Source organism: Thalassophryne amazonica, chromosome 6 (assembly GCF_902500255.1).
Source record: "Thalassophryne amazonica chromosome 6, fThaAma1.1, whole genome shotgun sequence".
Classification (NCBI taxonomy): domain Eukaryota; kingdom Metazoa; phylum Chordata; class Actinopteri; order Batrachoidiformes; family Batrachoididae; genus Thalassophryne; species Thalassophryne amazonica.
In genome coordinates this window covers 124,547,091-124,569,002 of record NC_047108.1, presented here as the reverse complement: position 1 = coordinate 124,569,002, position 21,912 = coordinate 124,547,091, and the positions used below count along the sequence as shown (strand labels likewise).

General features: G+C 45.4%; 1 protein-coding gene across 1 annotated transcript in view; it reads left to right on the top strand.

Moving 5' to 3' along the window:
* Nucleotides 1-21,912, top strand: part of agrn (agrin) — a 945,905-nt gene that overhangs the window by 231,103 nt on the left and 692,890 nt on the right. The window lies entirely within an intron of this gene.

The window sequence follows — 21,912 nt, the reverse complement described above, 5'->3', positions numbered from 1 at the left end:
TGATAAATAAAACACGATGCACCAGCAGGAAAATGGAAACCGATAACGCTCTGAAATCACTGTTCCTGCTCTGAGCTGTGGGCTTTGAGGAAAGTCACACAGCCTTCACAGGTTTGTCTGATCGTGAATAGGTTTATTTTTGTTGTTGTTGTCCACTTTTTAAAATCACACTTAACAGGAGCCACGTGTGCACACACTCTTTGTAACAGTTTATCTTCCCTACTGAATATCTTCTCCTGGGGGGAGATATCCAGGGGAGTAAGATATACTGTTACACCGGTTTAGATCGAATGTTGAATTTTTACACGGATGGCCCATTCCTGACACTCATGTCATAGTGCTGCTGCTGGAAACTCTGAACCTCCAAAACTGAGGAACAGTACAAATGCACAGGAACAAAGGAGGAGAGTCGGCAGCAGCACCAGGACGAGGGGAGAGGAGCAAACACAGAACTGCAGTAACCACTGCCAACAGGGGCTGAACAAACCGGAAGGACAAACTAAACACTGACATGTAACCAGAAGGTGAGACGGAGAGGGTGAGTGCGATGTGGCACAGCTGTGAAGAAACACCAGGTGACAGGATCACACCTACAAACACACACAAAGACAGAGTGAACCAACAAACCGAAGAGAACCTTGGCGGGAGTTGCACCTAAAACATTCCATAAATAACAGCAAACTAAATGGGAACCAAAAACTGAGTGGAAAAAACAAGAGATAATGGCTGAAAACTAAAGTGGAACTCAAGAAAGGCCAGTGTGAAGTTCAGGAAACACAACAACAACTAAAAGACAGGACAGGGGACAAGTCACAGCCCCCGTGAAAGAACTCTAGGTGTGAAGTAGAAGTAAGTCTGATATAGGTCCAAGGCCCAGTGGTGCTTTTCTATGGATTCCATAAGGATACGCAGATGAGAGTCTGACTTCCCCTGGATGAGACACCAGTCCAACATTTCCCCAGCTGTGGCCGGAACACATTTACACCTGGGTGGGCAATAAAGATGAAGTGTCTTGGTCAAGGACACACACAGATAGCATGTGTGGGATTCGAACACTGGTCAATCAATCAATCAATTTTTTTATATAGCGCCAAATCACAACAAACAGTTGCCCCAAGGCGCTTTATATTGTAAGGCAAGGCCATACAATAATTATGTAAAACCCCAACGGTCAAAACGACCCCCTGTGAGCAAGCACTTGGCTACAGTGGGAAGGAAAAACTCCCTTTTAACAGGAAGAAACCTCCAGCAGAACCAGGCTCAGGGAAGGGCAGTCTTCTGCTGGGACTGGTTGGGGCTGAGGGAGAGAACCAGGAAAAAGACATGCTGTGGAGGGGAGCAGAGATCAATCACTAATGATTAAATGCAGAGTGGTGCATACAGAGCAAAAAGAGAAAGAAACAGTGCATCATGGGAACCCCCCAGCAGTCTATGTCTATAGCAGCATAACTAAGGGATGGTTCAGGGTCACCTGATCCAGCCCTAACTATAAGCTTTAGCAAAAAGGAAAGTTTTAAGCCTAATCTTAAAAGTAGAGAGGGTGTCTGTCTCCCTGATCTGAATTGGGAGCTGATTCCACAGGAGAGGAGCCTGAAAGCTGAAGGCTCTGCCTCCCATTCTACTCTTACAAACCCTAGGAACTACAAGTAAGCCTGCAGTCTGAGAGCGAAGCGCTCTATTGGGGTGATATGGTACTACGAGGTCCCTAAGATAAGATGGGACCTGATTATTCAAAACCTTATAAGTAAGAAGAAGAATTTTAAATTCTATTCTAGAATTAACAGGAAGCCAATGAAGAGAGGCCAATATGGGTGAGATATGCTCTCTCCTTCTAGTCCCCGTCAGTACTCTAGCTGCAGCATTTGAATTAACTGAAGGCTTTTTAGGGAACTTTTAGGACAACCTGATAATAATGAATTACAATAGTCCAGCCTAGAGGAAATAAATGCATGAATTAGTTTTTCAGCATCACTCTGAGACAAGACCTTTCTGATTTTAGAGATATTGCGTAAATGCAAAAAAGCAGTCCTACATATTTGTTTAATATGCGCTTTGAATGACATATCCTGATCAAAAATGACTCCAAGATTTCTCACAGTATTACTAGAGGTCAGGGTAATGCCATCCAGAGTAAGGATCTGGTTAGACACCATGTTTCTAAGATTTGTGGGGCCAAGTACAATAACTTCAGTTTTATCTGAGTTTAAAAGCAGGAAATTAGAGGTCATCCATGTCTTTATGTCTATAAGACAATCCTGCAGTTTAGCTAATTGGTGTGTGTCCGCTGGCTTCATGGATAGATAAAGCTGGGTATCATCTGCGTAACAATGAAAATTTAAGCAATACCGTCTAATAATACTGCCTAAGGGAAGCATGTATAAAGTGAATAAAATTGGTCCTAGCACAGAACCTTGTGGAACTCCATAATTAACTTTAGTCTGTGAAGAAGATTCCCCATTTACATGAACAAATTGTAATCTATTAGACAAATATGATTCAAACCACCGCAGCGCAGTGCCTTTAATACCTATGGCATGCTCTAATCTCTGTAATAAAATTTTATGGTCAACAGTATCAAAAGCAGCACTGAGGTCTAACAGAACAAGCACAGAGATGAGTCCACTGTCCGAGGCCATAAGAAGATCATTTGTAACCTTCACTAATGCTGTTTCTGTACTATGATGAATTCTAAAACCTGACTGAAACTCTTCAAATAGACCATTCCTCTGCAGATGATCAGTTAGCTGTTTTACAACTACCCTTTCAAGAATTTTTGAGAGAAAAGGAAGGTTGGAGATTGGCCTATAATTAGCTAAGATAGCTGGGTCAAGTGATGGCTTTTTAAGTAATGGTTTAATTACTGCCACCTTAAAAGCCTGTGGTACATAGCCAACTAACAAAGATAGATTGATCATATTTAAGATCGAAGCATTAAATAATGGTAGGGCTTCCTTGAGCAGCCTGGTAGGAATGGGGTCTAATAAACATGTTGATGGTTTGGATGAAGTAACTAATGAAAATAACTCAGACAGAACAATCGGAGAGAAAGAGTCTAACCAAATACCGGCATCACTGAAAGCAGCCAAAGATAACGATATGTCTTTGGGATGGTTATGAGTAATTTTTTCTCTAATAGTTAAAATTTTGTTAGCAAAGAAAGTCATGAAGTCATTACTAGTTAAAGTTAATGGAATACTCAGCTCAATAGAGCTCTGACTCTTTGTCAGCCTGGCTACAGTGCTGAAAAGAAACCTGGGGTTGTTCTTATTTTCTTCAATTAGTGATGAGTAGAAAGATGTCCTAGCTTTACGGAGGGCTTTTTTATAGAGCAACAGACTCTTTTTCCAGGCTAAGTGAAGATCTTCTAAATTAGTGAGACGCCATTTCCCCTCCAACTTACGGGTTATCTGCTTTAAGCTACGAGTTTGTGAGTTATACCACGGAGTCAGACACTTCTGATTTAAAACTCTCTTTTTCAGAGGAGCTACAGCATCCAAAGTTGTCTTCAATGAGGATGTAAAACTATTGACGAGATACTCTATCTCCCTTACAGAGTTTAGGTAGCTACTCTGCACTGTGTTGGTATATGGCATTAGAGAACATAAAGAAGGAATCATATCCTTAAACCTAGTTACAGCGCTTTCTGAAAGACTTCTAGTGTAATGAAACTTATTCCCCACTGCTGGGTAGTCCATCAGAGTAAATGTAAATATTATTAAGAAATGATCAGACAGAAGGGAGTTTTCAGGGAATACTGTTAAGTCTTCTATTTCCATACCATAAGTCAGAACAAGATCTAAGATATGATTAAAGTGGTGGGTGGACTCATTTACTTTTTGAGCAAATCCAATAGAGTCTAATAATAGATTAAATGCAGTGTTGAGGCTGTCATTCTCAGCATCTGTGTGGATGTTAAAATCGCCCACTATAATTATCTTATCTGAGCTAAGCACTAAGTCAGACAAAAGGTCTGAAAATTCACAGAGAAACTCACAGTAACGACCAGGTGGACGATAGATAATAACAAATAAAACTGGTTTTTGGGACTTCCAATTTGGATGGAACAAGACTAAGAGACAAGCTTTCAAATGAATTAAAGCTCTGTCTGGGTTTTGATTAATTAATAAGCTGGAATGGAAGATTGCTGCTAATCCTCCGCCTCGGCCCGTGCTACGAGCATTCTGACAGTTAGTGTGACTCGGGGGTGTTGACTCATTTAAACTAACATATTCATCCTGCTGTAACCAGGTTTCTGTTAGGCAGAATAAATCAATATGTTGATCAATATTATATCATTTACCAACAGGGACTTAGAAGAGAGAGACCTAATGTTTAATAGACCACATTTAACTGTTTTAGTCTGTGGTGCAGTTGAAGGTGCTATATTATTTTTTCTTTTTGAATTTTATGCTTAAATAGATTTTTGCTGGTTATTGGTGGTCTGGGAGCAGGCACCGTCTCTACGGGGATGGGGTAATGAGGGGATGGCAGGGGGAGAGAAGCTGCAGAGAGTGTCTGTAAGACTAAACTCTGCTTCCTGGTCCCAACCCTGGATAGTCACGGTTGGAGGATTTAAGAAAATTGGCCAGATTTCTAGAAATGAGAGCTGCTCCATCCAAAGTGGGATGGATGCCGTCTCTCCTAACAAGACAGGTTTTCCCCAGAAGCTTTGCCAATTATCTATGAAGCCCACCTCATTTTTTGGACACCACTCAGACAGCCAGCAATTCAAGGAGAACATGCGGCTAAACATGTCACTCCCGGTCCGATTGGGGAGGGGCCCAGAGAAAACAACAGAGTCCGACATTGTTTTTGCAAAGTTACACACCGATTTAATGTTAATTTTAGTGACCTCCGATTGGCGTAACCGGGTGTCATTACTGCCGACGTGAATTACAATCTTACCAAATTTACGCTTAGCCTTAGCCAACAGTTTCAAATTTCCTTCAATGTCGCCTGCTCTGGCCCCCGGAAGACAATTGACTATGGTTGCTGGTGTCGCTAACTTCACATTTCTCAAAACAGAGTCGCCAATAACCAGAGTTTGATCCTCGGCGGGTGTGTCGTCGAGTGGGGAAAAACGGTTAGAAATGTGAACGGGTTGGCGGTGTACACGGGGCTTCTGTTTAGGGCTACGCTTCCTCCTCATAGTCACCCAGTCGGCCTGCTTTCCCGGCTGCTCGGGATCTGCCAAGGGGGAACTAACGGCGGCTAAGCTACCTTGGTCCGCACCGACTACAGGGGCCTGGCTAGCTGTAGAATTTTCCACGGTGCGAGCTGAGTCTCCAATTCGCCCAGCCTGGCCTCCAAAGCTACGGAATAAGCTACACTTATTACAAGTACCGTTACTGCTAAAGGAGGCCAAGGAATAACTAAACATTTCACACCCAGAGCAGAAAAGTGCGGGAGAGACAGGAGAAGCCGCCATGCTAAATCGGCGAAGAGCTAGTAGCTATGCTAACCTAGCGGATTCCTAAAAACACGCAAAGTGAATAAGTGTGTAATAATTTAGAGGTGATCAGCAGAAGGATTGCTTTAGTTAAGGCACGTAAAGATTACACTGGGAACAAATCGTTATCTAGATAACTAGATCAATCTAACTGCGTAGATAAACAGCAACAGATACAGAAAAAACACCGCTGTGCTCCGGAACAGGAAGTGATACATACCGCAGTGAGAGCCAACCACCAGTAGAGGCAAGCTGGTCTGTATATTGGCAGGCTAACGCTTTATCCACATCACTGACATACAAAATGACAGCCCTCATTGGTTTAGAATTATTGTCTACATAAGCAGATGAATTCATTCCCTCACTCACCCACTCATCTGCAGGGGTGGTGGCCAAGTGGTTAATGCGCTTGGTTTCAGTTCAGAAGGTTCCGGGTTCAAATCCCACCCCTGCCACATTTCTCCATGTAATGTGGAGTTGCGTCAGGAAGGGCATCTGGCGAAAACCTGTGCCAATTCAACATGCAGATCCACCTTGGATTTGGCTGTGGCAACCCCAAGTGCAAACAAGGGAGCAGCCGAAGGGACTTACTTACTCACCCACTCATCTACATTTTTTTCCGTACAGATTTCTTCCGTTGATTTTATCAGTATGTTGATATGGAACAGCCTGTGTGCAGAATCTCAAGTGCAAAACACATTTAAACTCACTGGATAAACCATTTTTATACACTGGTTATAGCTCTCAGGAGTCTTTTCCTTTTATTCAGTATTAACCTAAACATTTAAATAGTTTTAAATTGTATTTTTGTTGTTGTTGTTTTACTGTGTCTATGTTAGTTTGTCACTTTATTCCATATTGTGCTCATGTTTTAATTTATCTCCACTCTCAAGGACCACAGTGGAAATAATTGCTTTCACTTTTATTCTTTGATGAATCTGGATTTTGTTGGGCTGCAGACAGAATCACTTGCTGTCTCCACAGCTGCTAGGACATACAACTCCACTAGGGGGCGCAAATGATCAAACAGTGATTGGAGTCGGAGGAGGCTCATCCAGCTGGTCACCTCCTCCTCCATCCTTCTTCCATCGGAGGACTCTGAACCTGATCTGAGCTGGAGGCCACACAGAGGCTGTTGTTGTTCTGATGCACGCACGTCTCACGTGCAGTTCATCCCAAATGTACCGTCACCACTTTTTTCTTTTTTCTTTGTATTTTATTGTGCATCTGGTCTTCAAAAAAGAAAAAGAGCAGAGAGTGAAAACAGTGACAAAAGAGAACAGACACAGTGAGATGGACTTGAAACAGACATAAACTCGTCCTCCACCCAGCTCTCCCAGACAGCGGAAATGGGGAGGGGCGTTACGCACATTCATATTTAATTTATCATTTGAGCGACTGTGGCTCCTCTCATTCTGGTGGCTCAATAGTAAGAAGTGTCGTCCTGCACAGTGCTGCTGCTGGAGTCATTCTTTCGCCAGGGGCGGCGCCTCCATTGTGACAGAGGAGGTCATGGGGGGGGGTAATATCTAGGCTGTGGCAATATACTCTCTTTCAGCCGTGATCACACCCACTGTGTGTACAAGAGGCTGGAGCCAATGAATGCGTGTGCATGCATGCACGTGCATGTGCCCATATGCATGCCAAGTAGGTAAATGGGGGCTGGGGGGGGGGGGGGACAGCAAGTGCTGTCTCATGGGTGCGGCCTCACCACGCCCCAAAGTCCACCATCTCCACTCAGTGCACATTAAGAGGCTAGATGACCCAGAATTCTTACCCCCGTCATGGAGCACGTCCACGACCTCCTCCCCCCCATGCTAAATGCTCCCCTCCTACCCATTTCCTTCTCAGGACAGACGGCCTCATGGGAGAGACACGGAGTGAGGTCTCCATTAGTAGCCTTGAGGTTGATGGAAGGCTGCAGCGTTGCATCTGGGGTCCTGTACTGAAGAGAAATGGGAGTTAAAAGCGGCCGTGTCAGCTGGTGGATTTGTACAGACGGAAAGCAGCTGAAGTGTTATGAGCTGCAGGAGCAGTGGGGGGGGGGTGTAACCTTTGGTATATGATGGTTATAAATATATAAATATAATTTCACCTGGAAACGTCTGTGAGCCAAACATGTACGTGTTTGTCACCTGTGGTACAGCATCGGCACATCCTTAAAACAGCCAAATGGTCGATTTCAAAACCAGGCTTCAAATAGCATTAAAATGCTTCTAATCTCTTGAAAATGTTTGCATTCCGTCACACTTTGGACATCAGGTGTCATCAGAACGTGCAGTGTCTCATGTCAGGAGCTTGATCATCATTTAGGAGAGGAGAACTCAGCTGTTCTAGGTTACCATGACCAAAATGAACAACTTGGGATTTGTGCCAAAATCTCTATCCAGAACCAACAGCCCCAACATGACCACACCCTATTTTTGCACAGAGTGTTCCTTCAAATACAGCTGTATTTTCTAAACGGCAGCAGCTACAGATGTTCCAAAGTACTCAATATGTTCAGAATGACCAGTACATGTTTGGCAGGGTCTTGGAAAGGTTTAAAATTTAAAGAGAAAATGGCTAAAATAAATGTGTTGCAGATCAAAAGAAAAGGAATATTTGCCAAATATATAATTAAATTGTATTTTCAGTCAAAGAGTCAGAGCTTTATTGAGCCGAGTATTCCTTTAACTTTAACTAGTAATGTCTTCATGACTTTCTTTGCTAATAAAATTTTAACTATTAGAGAAAAAATTACTCATAACCATCCCAAAGACGTATCGTTATGTTTGGCTGCTTTCAGTGATGCCGGTATTTGGTTAGACTCTTTCTCTCCGATTGTTCTGTCTGAGTTATTTTCATTAGTTACTTCATCCAAACCATCAACATGTCTATTAGACCCCATTCCTACCAGGCTGCTCAAGGAAGCCCTACCATTAATTAATGCTTCGATCTTAAATATGATCAATCTATCTTTATTAGTTGGATATGTACCTCAGGCTTTTAAGGTGGCAGTAATTAAACCATTACTTAAAAAGCCATCACTTGACCCAGCTATCTTAGCTAATTATAGGCCAATCCCCAACCTTCCTTTTCTCTCAAAAATTCTTGAAGGGTAGTTGTAAAACAGCTAACTGATCATCTGCAGAGGAATGGTCTATTTGAAGAGTTTCAGTCAGGTTTCAGAACTGATCATCACCTCAGTGCTGCTTCTGATACTGTTGACCATAAAATTTTATTACAGAGATTAGAGCATGCCATAGGTATTAAAGGCACTGTGCTGCGGTGGTTTGAATCATATTTATCTAATAGATTACAATTTGTTCATGTAAATGGGGAATCTTCTTCACAGACTAAGGTTAATTATGGAGTTCCACAAGGTTCTGTGCTAGGACTAATTTTATTCACTTTATACATGCTTCCCTTAGGCAGTATTATTAGACGGCATTGCTTAAATTTTCATTGTTATGCAGATGATACCCAGCTTTATCTATCCATGACGCCAGAGGACACACAACAATTAGTTAAACTGCAGGAATGTCTTACAGGCATAAGGACATGGATGACCTCTAATTTCCTGCTTTTAAATTCAGATAAAACTGAAGTTATTGTACTTGGCCCCACAAATCTTAGAAACATGGTGTCTAACCAGATCCTTACTCTGGATGGCATTACCCTGACCTCTAGTAATACTGTGAGAAATCTTGGAGTCATTTTTGATCAGGATATGTCATTCAAAGCGCATATTAAACAAATATGTAGGACTGCTTTTTGCATTTGCGCAATATCTCTAAAATTAGAAAGGTCTTGTCTCAGAGTGATGCTGAAAAACTAATTCATGCATTTATTTCTTCTAGGCTGGACTATTGTAATTCATTATTATCAGGTTGTCCTAAAAGTTCCCTGAAAAGCCTTCAGTTAATTCAAAATGCTGCAGCTAGAGTACTGACGGGGACTAGAAGGAGAGAGCATATCTCACCCATATTGGCTTCTCTTCATTGGCTTCCTGTTAATTCTAGAATAGAATTTAAAATTCTTCTTCTTACTTATAAGGTTTTGAATAATCAGGTCCCATCTTATCTTAGGGACCTCATAGTACCATATCACCCCAATAGAGCGCTTCTCTCTTAGACTGCAGGCTTACTTGTAGTTCCTAGGGTTTGTAAGAGTAGAATGGGAGGCAGAGCCTTCAGCTTTCAGGCTCCTCTCCTGTGGAACCAGCTCCCAATTCGGATCAGGGAGACAGACACCCTCTCTACTTTTAAGATTAGGCTTAAAACTTTCCTTTTTGCTAAAGCTTATAGTTAGGGCTGGATCAGGTGACCCTGAACCATCCCTTAGTTATGCTGCTATAGACTTAGACTGCTGGGGGGTTCCCATGATGCACTGAGTGTTTCTTTCTCTTTTTGCTCTGTATGCACCACTCTGCATTTAATCATTAGTGATTGATCTCTGCTCCCCTCCACAGCATGTCTTTTTCCTGGTTCTCTCACTCAGCCCCAACCAGTCCCAGCAGAAGACTGCCCCTCCCTGAGCCTGGTTCTGTTGGAGGTTTCTTCCTGTTAAAAGGGAGTTTTTCCTTCCCACTGTCGCCAAGTGCTTGCTCACAGGGGGTCGTTTTGACCGTTGGGGTTTTTCTGTAATTATTGTATGGCCTTGCCTTACAATATAAAGCACCTTGGGGCAACTGTTTGTTGTGATTTGGCGCTATATAAATAAATTGATTTGATTCTGATATTTTTATCAATGGAATATTGATTTAAAGTGAAAAATACAAAACCAAACATGTTTCTTTAGCAGACAGTAGAATCTAGAAATCTTAAATGTTTTAAAGATTATCAGGAAAATTTCCAACAGCCTTTAGCCCAAAAAGTTTAAGCTACTAAATATGTGGTGATTCCAGACTGTATGTAGGTCGTTTGACCTCATGTTTTCTCACAGTTTTCTCTTAAAATATCAAAATGAGAAATTTTACACTCTTCTGTGACCGTCCCAAACATGTACTGGTCATTCTGAACATATTGAGTACCTTGGAAAATCTATAGCTGCTACAGTTTAGAAAATACAGCTGTATTTGAAGTAACACTCTGGATGAAAATGGGCGTGGTCATGGGCTGAACAGTTATCCTCTCCTAAATGATGTGCATACATGTCTAAGCTAGGTCCAAGACTAAACTGCCGATTCTCTGTGTCTATCCCAGCCAACTTGTGTAGGCAATCACTCAAGAACAGCCAATTGTGTCTTTCTGTATTTATCCAAATTTAAAGTTCATATAATGACAACAAGCCAATGAAAATATGATTAATTTTGATGCACCAAATCTATCAAAAAAGCAAGTGTGTTTAGCCTATGTCATACTGCGTAGGCATATTTGCCATCTTGCTGGATGCAGGTGGACGCCTTCATGTGAGCTAACAACTTCATCTCGCAAATCCAACAAGACCAAGCATTCATGATATGCACACTCTTAAGGCTATGAAATTGGGCTATTAGTAAAAAAAAAAGTAGAAAAGGGGGTGTTCACAATAATAGTAGCATCTGCTGTTGACGCTACAAACTCAAAACTATTATGTACAAACTGCTTTTTTAGCAATCCTGTGAATCACTAAACTAGTATTTAGTTGTATAACCACAGTTTTCATGATTTCTTCACATCTGCGAGGCATTAATTTTGTTGGTTTGGAACCAAGATTTTGCACGTTTACTAGTGTGCTTGGGGTCATTGTCTTGTTGAAACACCCATTTCAACGGGATGTCCTCTTCAGCATAAGGCAACATGACCTCTTCAAGTATTGTGACATATCCAAACTGATCCATGATAGCTGGTATGCGATATATAGGCCCAACACCATAGTAGGAGAAACATGCCCATATCATGATGCTTGCACCACCATGCTTCGCTGTCTTCATTGTGAACTGTGGCTTGAATTCAGAGTTTGGGGGTCGTCTCACAAACTGTCTGTGGCCCTTGGACCCAAAAAGAAGGTAACTCCAGACTGTCTTTGATCATCCTGGAGCTGATCAATGGGTGAGCCTTTGCCATTCTGGTTATTCTTCTATCCATTTTGATGGTTGTTTTCCGTTTTATTCCACGCGTCTCTGTTTTTTTTTTTTGTCCATTTTAAAGCATTGGAGATCATTGTAGATGAACAGCCTATAATTTTTTTGCACCTGCGTATAAGTTTTCCCCTCTCCAGTCAACTTTTTAATCAAACTACGCTGTTCTTCTGAACAATGTCTTGAACGTCCCATTTTCCTCAGGCTTTCAAAGAGAAAAGCATGTTCAACAGGTGCTGGCTTCATCCTTAAATAGGGGACACCTGATTCACACCTGTTTGTTCCACAAAATTGACCAACTCACTGACTGAATGTCAAACTACTATTATTGTGAACACCCCCTTTTCTACTTTTGTTTTTTTTACTAATAGCCCAATTTCATAGCCTTAAGAGTGTGCATATCATGAATGCTTGGTCTTGTTGGATTTGTGAGAATCTACTGAATCTACTGGTACACTGTAAAAAATGTCCGTGAAAATTACAGTGAAAAACTGAAACGGCAACAGAAATAAACCCTAAAGCAAGAATAAGCTTATTGTTGTAGAATAAACACTGAATTACCATAAATTTAAAAACTGTCAAAAATGTTATTTTTAATTGTTTTAACGTGAAATATATGGTGAAAAGCTGAAATGGTGGCAGCATTGGACAGTCATATTAAAAATAGCACATTACTGTATTATTCACGGAATATCACCAAAGTCATCCAGAGGCATACATTTTTAACTTATGGTTCAAATTTTAATCCACTCATTTTGGACAAGTTATTTAAAATTACTGTCATGTCTGAAGTTTTATAAAGTGAAAATATCAGATATCTGTTTTCGTCTTAAAGTAATGTGCTAATTTTTAAGAACCAATCAGTGTTTAGCAGAGACACTTTTACCCAGAATGCGGTCTCTGTTTGTTACAAAACCTCAGAATTAGTGCATTATTCAACATTAAAAGATATATATGTTATATTTTAACTTTGTACAAATGACAGAATTGACATTAATGGAGTTATTCTATCAGTATTTTCACAAAACCATAAGTTAGTATGACTTTATTTTTCAAGACCTCCGCCTGACCGGAGCATTATGATTAGTAGAGAGCTGATTTTGTGGGTGCTTTCAGGATTTGTCTCTGCAGCTTCCTACAGGGAGCAGTATGGTCAAACATGGAAATACTGGCTCATTCTTTGGGTCTTTTGTCGCTTTTGATGCTTTCGAAAGCGATCATGTTACAAGTCAATTTCAGCTTCTTAGTAATTGCAAATGTACCAGAAAAAACACTGGAATTTATCGATTATCTGTAACTTCCGATACATTTGTGCTGTTCTTTTTAGCAGGAATAAACCATAAAATAGGGTAATAAATTATGTGGAATGGATAGAAATTCACCTTAAAAGCAAAGGGTTTATACTGTGAATTGAACAGTCATACCGTCAAGGCATAAATAATTGTGCTGTTGTTTTAACAGAAACTGACCATAAAATAGGACAATAAATGCTGTGGAATGGATAGTGTTTCACTTAAAAAGCAACAGGGTTACATTGTGAATTGTACAGCTATACCATGAGCCTATATACAATTTCACCGTTATTTTAACAGTAACTCATCTTTATTGCAACATTTTCAAACTGTTGTTTTTACAAGTGTTAATATACCTTACCGTGAAGCCATATACAATATCACTGTATTTTTATGGTGAAAAAATGGCAACCACAGCTGCCAGATTTTCACTGTAAATTTGACAAGATGTTTTTTACAGTGTACCTGTTGTGAAAGTGTAGGAACACGGACCCACAACAGGGGGCGCAATGAACGGACAATGGAGAGAGTAAATAACAAGATTTACTACTGAAACAAGCACGAGTAATACAACAAACACAATTTGGGGTCGAATCCGCTGGTGTCGTGTGGGCAGGCTCGAAGGTAGGAGACGTCTGTCTCAGTCGAACCGGAACCACCCAGATCTCCTCTGCCACCGAACCCTGGAAATACTGGAACCGCCAAGTCCCGAATTCCCAGGTGGCCACTGCCTCCGCTCGTCGGATCCGGTACTGCTGGCAGGAGAGAGCAACAACACACAGGAGTGGATGAACGCACCCAGTAACAGAGAGGGGAGAAGCCGCCTCCACCTCTTGGCAAAGTATAGCAGGAAGGTGAGTACTTATCCAAAGAATGAGGTTTTCAGTAGTCACCAGTCCTGAAAAGGTTTTAACAGTCTTAGCTGATGATGCAATGTATAACTGCAGAGAATACTACCTTGGTCTTAGGCGATATCTCGGCACTGAGGTGGAGACGCCGTCCTCCTGATATACCTCGGTGCTGAGTAGAACAGCTGTGTCTGGTGATGGGTGACAGCTGTCACCCAGGCTACTCCCATGATGCGGCAGCGCCCTCTGGTGCCTGGAGCCCGCACTCCAGGCAGGGTGCCCTCTGGTGGTGGTGGGCCAGCAGTACCTCCTCTTCAGCGGCCCACACAACAGGACCCCCCCCCTCAACGGGCGCCTCCTGGCGCACGACCGGGCTTGTCCGGATGGCGTTGGTAGAAGTCGGCCAGGAGGGCCGGGTCCAGGATGAAGCCCTTCTTCACCCAGGAGCGCTCCTCGGGGCCGTACCCCTCCCAGTCCACCAGATACTGAAAACCCCGGCCCATCCGACGGACGTCAAGGAGCCAGCGGACAGTCCAAGCCGGTGCTCCGTCGATGATCCGGGCAGGAGGCGGCGCCGGACCCGGGGTGCAGAGGGGTGAGGTGTGAAGAGGCTTGATCCGGGAAACATGGAAGACTGGATGGATCCGCAGTGAGGCCGGAAGCTGGAGCCTCACTGCGGCGGGGTTGATGACCTTGAGGATCTTATAAGGTCCGATGTACCGTTCTTGCAGTTTTGGAGAATCAACCTGTAGGGGAATGTCCTTCGTGGACAACCAGACCTCCTGCCCAGGACGATACTTGGGGGCCGGGGCTCGCCGCCGGTCTGCATGTGTCTTCGCCCTCGTCCGGGCCTGCAACAAGGCAGAGCGGGCGGCCCGCCACACCCGACGGCACTTCCGTAGGTGGGCCTGGACCGAGGGCACACCGACCTCTCCCTCAACCACCGGAAACAAGGGGGGCTGATACCCCAAGCACACCTCAAACGGGGAGAGGCCGGTGGCTGATGACACTTGGCTGTTGTGGGCGTACGCGATCCAGGCCAGGTGGGTACTCCAGGCCGTCGGGTGCGCGGCTGTCACACAGCGAAGTGTCTGCTCCAGTTCTTGATTCGCCCGCTCTGCCTGCCCGTTGGTCTGGGGGTGGTACCCAGACGAGAGGCTGACCGTGGCCCCCAGTTCCCGGCAGAAGCTCCTCCAGACATGTGAGGTGAACTGGGGACCACGATCGGAGACGATGTCTGATGGTATGCCATGCAGACGGACGACGTGGTGGACCAGGAGGTCCGCTGTCTCCTGGGCCGTAGGGAGCTTCGGGAGGGCCACGAAGTGGGCCGCCTTGGAGAAACGGTCCACTATCGTGAAGACGACGGTGTTTCCCTGGGACGGCGGGAGACCCGTGACGAAGTCCAGGCCGATGTGGGACCAGGGGCGATGAGGCACGGGCAGTGGCTGTAGCTGCCCTGAGGTCTTCCTATGGTCGGCCTTGCCCCTGGCGCAGGTGGTACAGGCCTGGACGTAGTCCCGGACGTCGGTCTCCAGGGATGCCCACCAGAAGCGTTGCCGGACGACTGCCACGGTCCTTCGCACCCCTGGGTGACAGGAGAGCTTAGAACCGTGACAGAAGTCCAGGACTGCAGCTCTAGCCTCTGGTGGACGTATAGTCTGTTTTTGGTCCGTTTCCGGGGTCCGGGACACGGGTCAGGGCCTCCCGGACGGTCTTCTCCACGTCCCAGGTGAGGGCGGCCACGATAGCGGACTCCGGGATGATGGGATCCGGGGGATCCGACGGTTCCGTTTTGACCTCATCTTCGTGCACCCGGGACAATGCATCCGATCTCTGATTCTTGGTCCCGGGACGGTAGGTAATCCGGAAGTCAAAACGGCCAAAGAACAGTGACCAGCGGGCTTGCCTGGGGTTCAGACGCTTGGCGGTTCTGATGTACTCCAGGTTCCGATGGTCAGTGAAAACCGTGAATGGCACGGCTGTTCCCTCCAACAGATGTCTCCACTCTTCGAGGGCCTCTTTCACAGCAAGGAGTTCCCGATTGCCGACGTCATAATTCCGTTCAGCGGGGGTCAACCTGCGAGAAAAATAGGCACACGGGTGAAGGACCTTATCGGTCTTCCCGCTCTGGGAGAGCACCGCTCCTATCCCTGAGTCCGAGGCATCCACTTCAACCACTAACTGGCGGCTAGGATCGGGCTGCACCAGAACTGGTGCAGACGAGAAGCGCCGTTTCAACTCCTTGAACGCGGCCTCGCACCGGTCCGACCAGGTGAAGGGAACTTTTGGAGAGGTCAGGGCTGTCAGGGGGCTAACTACCTGACTGTAGCCCTTAATGAACCTCCTATAAAAATTAGCAAAACCGAGGAACTGTTGCAGCTTCCTACGGCTTGTGGGTTGGGGCCAATCTCTCACCGCCGCAACCTTGGCCGGGTCCGGGGCGACGGAGTTAGAGGAGATGATAAACCCCAGGAAGGACAAAGAAGTGCGGTGGAACTCACACTTCTCGCCCTTCACAAACAGGCGGTTCTCCAACAACCGCTGCAGGACCTGACGGACATGCCGGACATGAGTCTCAGGATCCGGGGAAAAGATGAGTATATCGTCCAGATACACGAAGACGAACCGGTGCAGGAAGTCCCGCAGGACATCGTTTACCAACGCTTGGAAGGTCGCGGGAGCGTTAGTGAGACCGAATGGCATGACCAGGTACTCAAAATGGCCCAACGGGGTGTTAAATGCCGTCTTCCATTCGTCTCCCTTCCGGATCCGAACCAAATGATAGGCATTCCTAAGATCAAGTTTGGTGAAGATATTGGCTCCATGCAAGGGGGTGAACACCGAATCCAACAGGGGCAACGGGTATCGATTGCGAACCGTGATTTCGTTCAACCCCCTATAGTCAATGCATGGACGAAGCCCGCCATCCTTTTTACCCACAAAAAAGAAACCAGCACCCATCGGAGAGGTGGAATTCCGGATCAACCCGGCAGCTAATGAGTCCCGGATGTAGGTCTCCATTGATTCACGCTCCGGCCGTGAGAGGTTGTACAGCCTACTGGACGGAAACTCACTGCCTGGAACCAAATCAATGGCACAATCGTACGGGCGGTGAGGAGGAAGCGCGAGAGCCAGATCCTTGCTGAACACATCAGCAAGGTCATGGTACTCCGCTGGCACCGCCTTCAGATTGGGCGGAACTCGGACCTCCTCCTTAGCTTGGGAGCCGGGAGGAACCGAGGAACCTAGACACTCCCGATGGCAGGTTTCGCTCCACTGAACCACTACCCCGGACGGCCAATCAATCCGGGGATTGTGCTTTAGCATCCATGGAAACCCTAAAACCACACGGGAGGTGGCCTGAGTCACGAAGAACTCGATCACCTCCCGGTGGTTACCTGACACCACCAGAGTTACTGGAGGTGTCTTATGTGTGATTGGTGGGAGTAGGGAGCCATCTAGCGCCCGAACCTGCACAGGCGAGGTAAGAGCCACCAGAGGGAGCCCTATCTCCCTGGCCCATCTGCTGTCTAGCAGATTCCCTTCAGAGCCCGTGTCCACCAGTGCTGGGGCCTTCAGGGTTGAATCCTCATACAGGATTGTGACTGGGAGTCGTGTGGCAATGTGGGTGTGTCCCACGTGAATGTTTGGCCCACCCCTGGCCCAGTCTCTAGGGGCGGGCGTTGGAGTTTAACCGCTCGGGGCAGTCGTTTGCCATATGCTCACTCGGGCCACAAACATAACAAGCTCCGTGGGCCCGCCTCCTTTGTGCTCCAGGTGCCCTAAATGTTGCCCTGCTCGTGTCCATAGCTTCGTCAGCAGGGGGAGCCATAGGCGCACGGAGCGCAGGAACAGAGGAGCGTGGGGAGGGCGGAGCTCGATCGGACCCGGAAGGGAGAGGGACGACGCGTGCCTGGCCACGCCCTTCGCCTCGTTCCCGACGGCGTTCTTCTAACCGGTTGTCGAGTCGTATGACTAGATCGATGAGCCCATCTAAATCCCGCGGTTCGTCCTTAGCCACCAGGTGCTCTTTTAGGACCAGAGACAGTCCGTTTACAAAGGCAGCGCGGAGGGCAGTGCTATTCCAGCCGGATCTCGCCGCCGCGATGCGGAAGGCGACTGCATAGGCAGCTGCGCTCCGACGTCCCTGTCGTATGGACAGTAGTGCGGTTGAAGCGGACTCTCCTCTGTTGGGATGATCGAACACCGTTCTGAGCTCCCGTACAAACCCATCGTATGTATGAAGGAGCCGTGAGTTCTGCTCCCAGAGCGCTGTAGCCCAAGCGCGTGCCTCCCCGCGAAGCAGATTTATCACATAAGCTACTTTGCTAGCATCAGTCGCGTACATCACGGGACGCTGAGCGAAGACGAGCGAACACTGCATAAGAAAGTCCGCGCACGTCTCCACACAGCCTCCGTACGGTTCTGGAGGGCTTATGTATGCTTCTGGGGACGGAGGGAGGGACCGTTGAACGACCAGTGGAACGTTACTTTCGCACGCAGGGTCCTCGGGAGGGAGAGCCGCAGCGGCGCCCGAAGGGCGCACCTCCACTTGTGCGGCGAGAGCCTCCACCCTGCGGTTTAGGAGAACGTGCTGCTCGGTCATTAAGTCGATCCGAGAGGTGAAAGCGGTGAGGATCCGCTGCAACTCACCGATTACCCCTCCCGAAGCCTCCGCCGCGCCTTGGTCTTCCATTGGCCGTTCAACAGCCGGTTGACGCCCCTCGGGATCCATGACGCTGGCCGAGATATCCTGTTGTGAAAGTGTAGGAACACGGACCCACAACAGGGGGCGCAATGAACGGACAATGGAGAGAGTAAATAACAAGATTTACTACTGAAACAAGCACGAGTAATACAACAAACACAATTTGGGGTCGAATCCGCTGGTGTCGTGTGGGCAGGCTCGAAGGTAGGAGACGTCTGTCTCAGTCGAACCGGAACCACCCAGATCTCCTCTGCCACCGAACCCTGGAAATACTGGAACCGCCAAGTCCCGAATTCCCAGGTGGCCACTGCCTCCGCTCGTCGGATCCGGTACTGCTGGCAGGAGAGAGCAACAACACACAGGAGTGGATGAACGCACCCAGTAACAGAGAGGGGAGAAGCCGCCTCCACCTCTTGGCAAAGTATAGCAGGAAGGTGAGTACTTATCCAAAGAATGAGGTTTTCAGTAGTCACCAGTCCTGAAAAAGGTTTTAACAGTCTTAGCTGATGATGCAATGTATAACTGCAGAGAATACTACCTTGGTCTTAGGCGATATCTCGGCACTGAGGTGGAGACGCCGTCCTCCTGATATACCTCGGTGCTGAGTAGAACAGCTGTGTCTGGTGATGGGTGACAGCTGTCACCCAGGCTACTCCCATGATGCGGCAGCGCCCTCTGGTGCCTGGAGCCCGCACTCCAGGCAGGGCGCCCTCTGGTGGTGGTGGGCCAGCAGTACCTCCTCTTCAGCGGCCCACACAACAGTACCTTGTTTCCCATGTAACAATAAGAAATATACTCAAAACCTGGATTAATCTTTTTAGTCACATAGCACTACTATTATTCTGAACACTGCTGTATGTATGTGATGACATAAACAATGGAATAAGAAAGTAAACCCGGAATTAAACAAAGCCATTAAAAGAGGCACAGCCGCGTTGAATGGAACATTTCATCTTTCACCTCATTAAATATTCTTTCCATTGCACGAATGAAAAAACATTCATTATTTGTTTTATATAATGCCTAAAATATAACCTTGTCATTGGATATTTTATTAACTTATAAACAAGAGAAAAGGGACTTACATTTTGGTGTGTGTCACAGGTCCTTTGAGATCAAGAGGTTCCAAACACTCCTACACAAACTTTATATAGCAATCCAATACAATCCAAAATTGTTCTCAGTGAACTTGCAAAAACAGTCAGATAGTTCAAAAACGATCCAAACAATTGTTCGTATACAGACTGCCATCTGCTTTCCTTAGTCCAGTGAAAAATCGCAACAGAAATTTGTCCAGCTCTTCATCCGTCAGTAATTCTACTTCAGCTAGAGACGCGCCAGTGAATACTGTACATGCCTCCAGATCTCTTACGGCGTACTGGATTTGTGTGTGTGTGTGTGTGTGTGTGTTAGAAGAATGAGCACCATCAATAAGCTTGTTCAAATTGTTCTCTATCACCAAAACAAACGCCACCATGTTTGTTTTTAAACTAAGCTCCTTCGCTATGTTTTTACATTGAGGTGGTGGCGGCATGCAATGGTGCAAAATGTATGGAACCAAAATTGCACCTGTAAATGGAACCAAAATTGCAAATGGGACGAATGATCAATATCACGTGATACACAAACCACTAATTAAATGAGAAGTATCTATTTAGGTGTTACATAATAAAAGTTATGCACTGACCTTCCACATTTCACAGAGGATGGGTTGCCGCGGACTTTACCCCAGTACCCTCTGGTGGCCATTTTTGTCTGATGAAATATTGCCGAACGCAGGACAAATACATGTAATTTGTGTCACTTTTAAAAGGGGTGAGATTGATCATTAAAGTAAATTTAATGTTCAATGGTTCATTTCAGGTCAGCCTGGTGTATAAATCTCACTGTTCCCAGCAATGAGACCTGTCAGCTGGCTGATAGACGCAAGTTAGAGACAAAACTAAACCAGCTGATTTCAATAAACAAGTAATCAGCCCGAGCGTGTTTTCATCGGGCATCCAGTTGTGGAATTACAAATTCTCGCCTTCGGATTCGTCACTTCACCAGAAGTGATGTACTCGTGCCAATGCATACATTCAAAGTGGCAACAACATTTGTTTTCAGTTGCAAGTAATGTTTCACTGGTGTTCAGCACAACTTTTACCAGCAGCTTTAGTTAGTTTGTTTTTTGGACGCCCTCCTGGCTTCTTTTGCTTGGCTGTTTACTGACTGCTACCAGCTGCTCTCATTAAACTTGCTCACTACTGCCAGCTGGAGTCCTGGAGAAAATTGCACCATGGAATGCACCACTCTTTGGCTGTGCACAGCCATCTGGTGGTGGCTGCAGGCAACTGCATCAACCGGGGTTGTGATCACCTTGGTATCAATGCAATTGATGAGGTTTAACGTGAAGTCCAAATTTACGCCCCCATGCCAGCATATATGAAAATGACTAATTTCACGGACAGGACGTCTGATATTTGATTAGTAGTGATTGTTTAAAAGCCTGTGTAATATTTCCTTTTGAAATATGGGTGCATCATCTCTGTGCTCTTTGAGCACTTTTGGGACAGTTGAGAAATTGTCACCACATTTGTGTGGCCAGGCCAAAAAAAAAAAAAAAAAAAACCCAAACAAACAATAAAATTGCCTGAAAGTGGGGCTTCTGCTGTTATTGCCAGGTTTTAAACATTTGTTGTGATTGGAAAAGTGGGGAGGGGTTAAAAAGTCTTCAGTTTTATTTTCCAATACTGTAAATATCCGGATGTGAACAAATTAATGTTATTTCCTATGATTAGGAGGAGAAATCATCAGTGTAACGGAACTGGTGAATGAGTGAGATAAAAACACATTTTTATCTGCAAGAGTATTATTTTTTTCTCCATGCCCCCTCCACCCCCTGCTCTATATATCCATCTGCTGTGCTCCTCCTGCTCCCCATCCCTGGCACCACCTCGACCTGGATCCAGTCATTGCACCCATTCATCTGTGCACAGACTCTCCTCAGGCACTGACCCACTGCCTGGGAAAAGAAACTTTATGAGGATGTGGGCCACACCCACAGGTTTTTTTTTGTTTTGTTTTGTTTTTTTTGTGGGTGGGGGAGAGGTTGCAGACAAATGCTGTAGGACAAACTGTGACCCTGAACATCGGCAAACACGATTTACCATCCTTAATGCACATAGCGTTAAAGTGGATATGACACTTAAAGACAACATAGTCTTATTACATGTAACAAAAGTTATAATAATAATAATAATAATTGATCAACATATTGATTTATTCTGCCTTACAGAAACCTGGTTACAGCAGGATGAATATGTTAGTTTAAATGAGTCAACACCCCAGAGTCACACTAACTGTCAGAATGCTCGTAGCACGGGCCGAGGCAGAGGATTAGCAGCAATCTTCCATTCCAGCTTATTAATTAATCAAAAACCCAGACAGAGCTTTAATTCATTTGAAAGCTTGACTTTTAGTCTTGTCCATCCAAATTGGAAGTCCCAAAAACCAGTTTTATTTGTTATTATCTACCGTCCACCTGGTCGTTACTGTGAGTTTCTCTGCTCAGATAAGATATAGTGAGT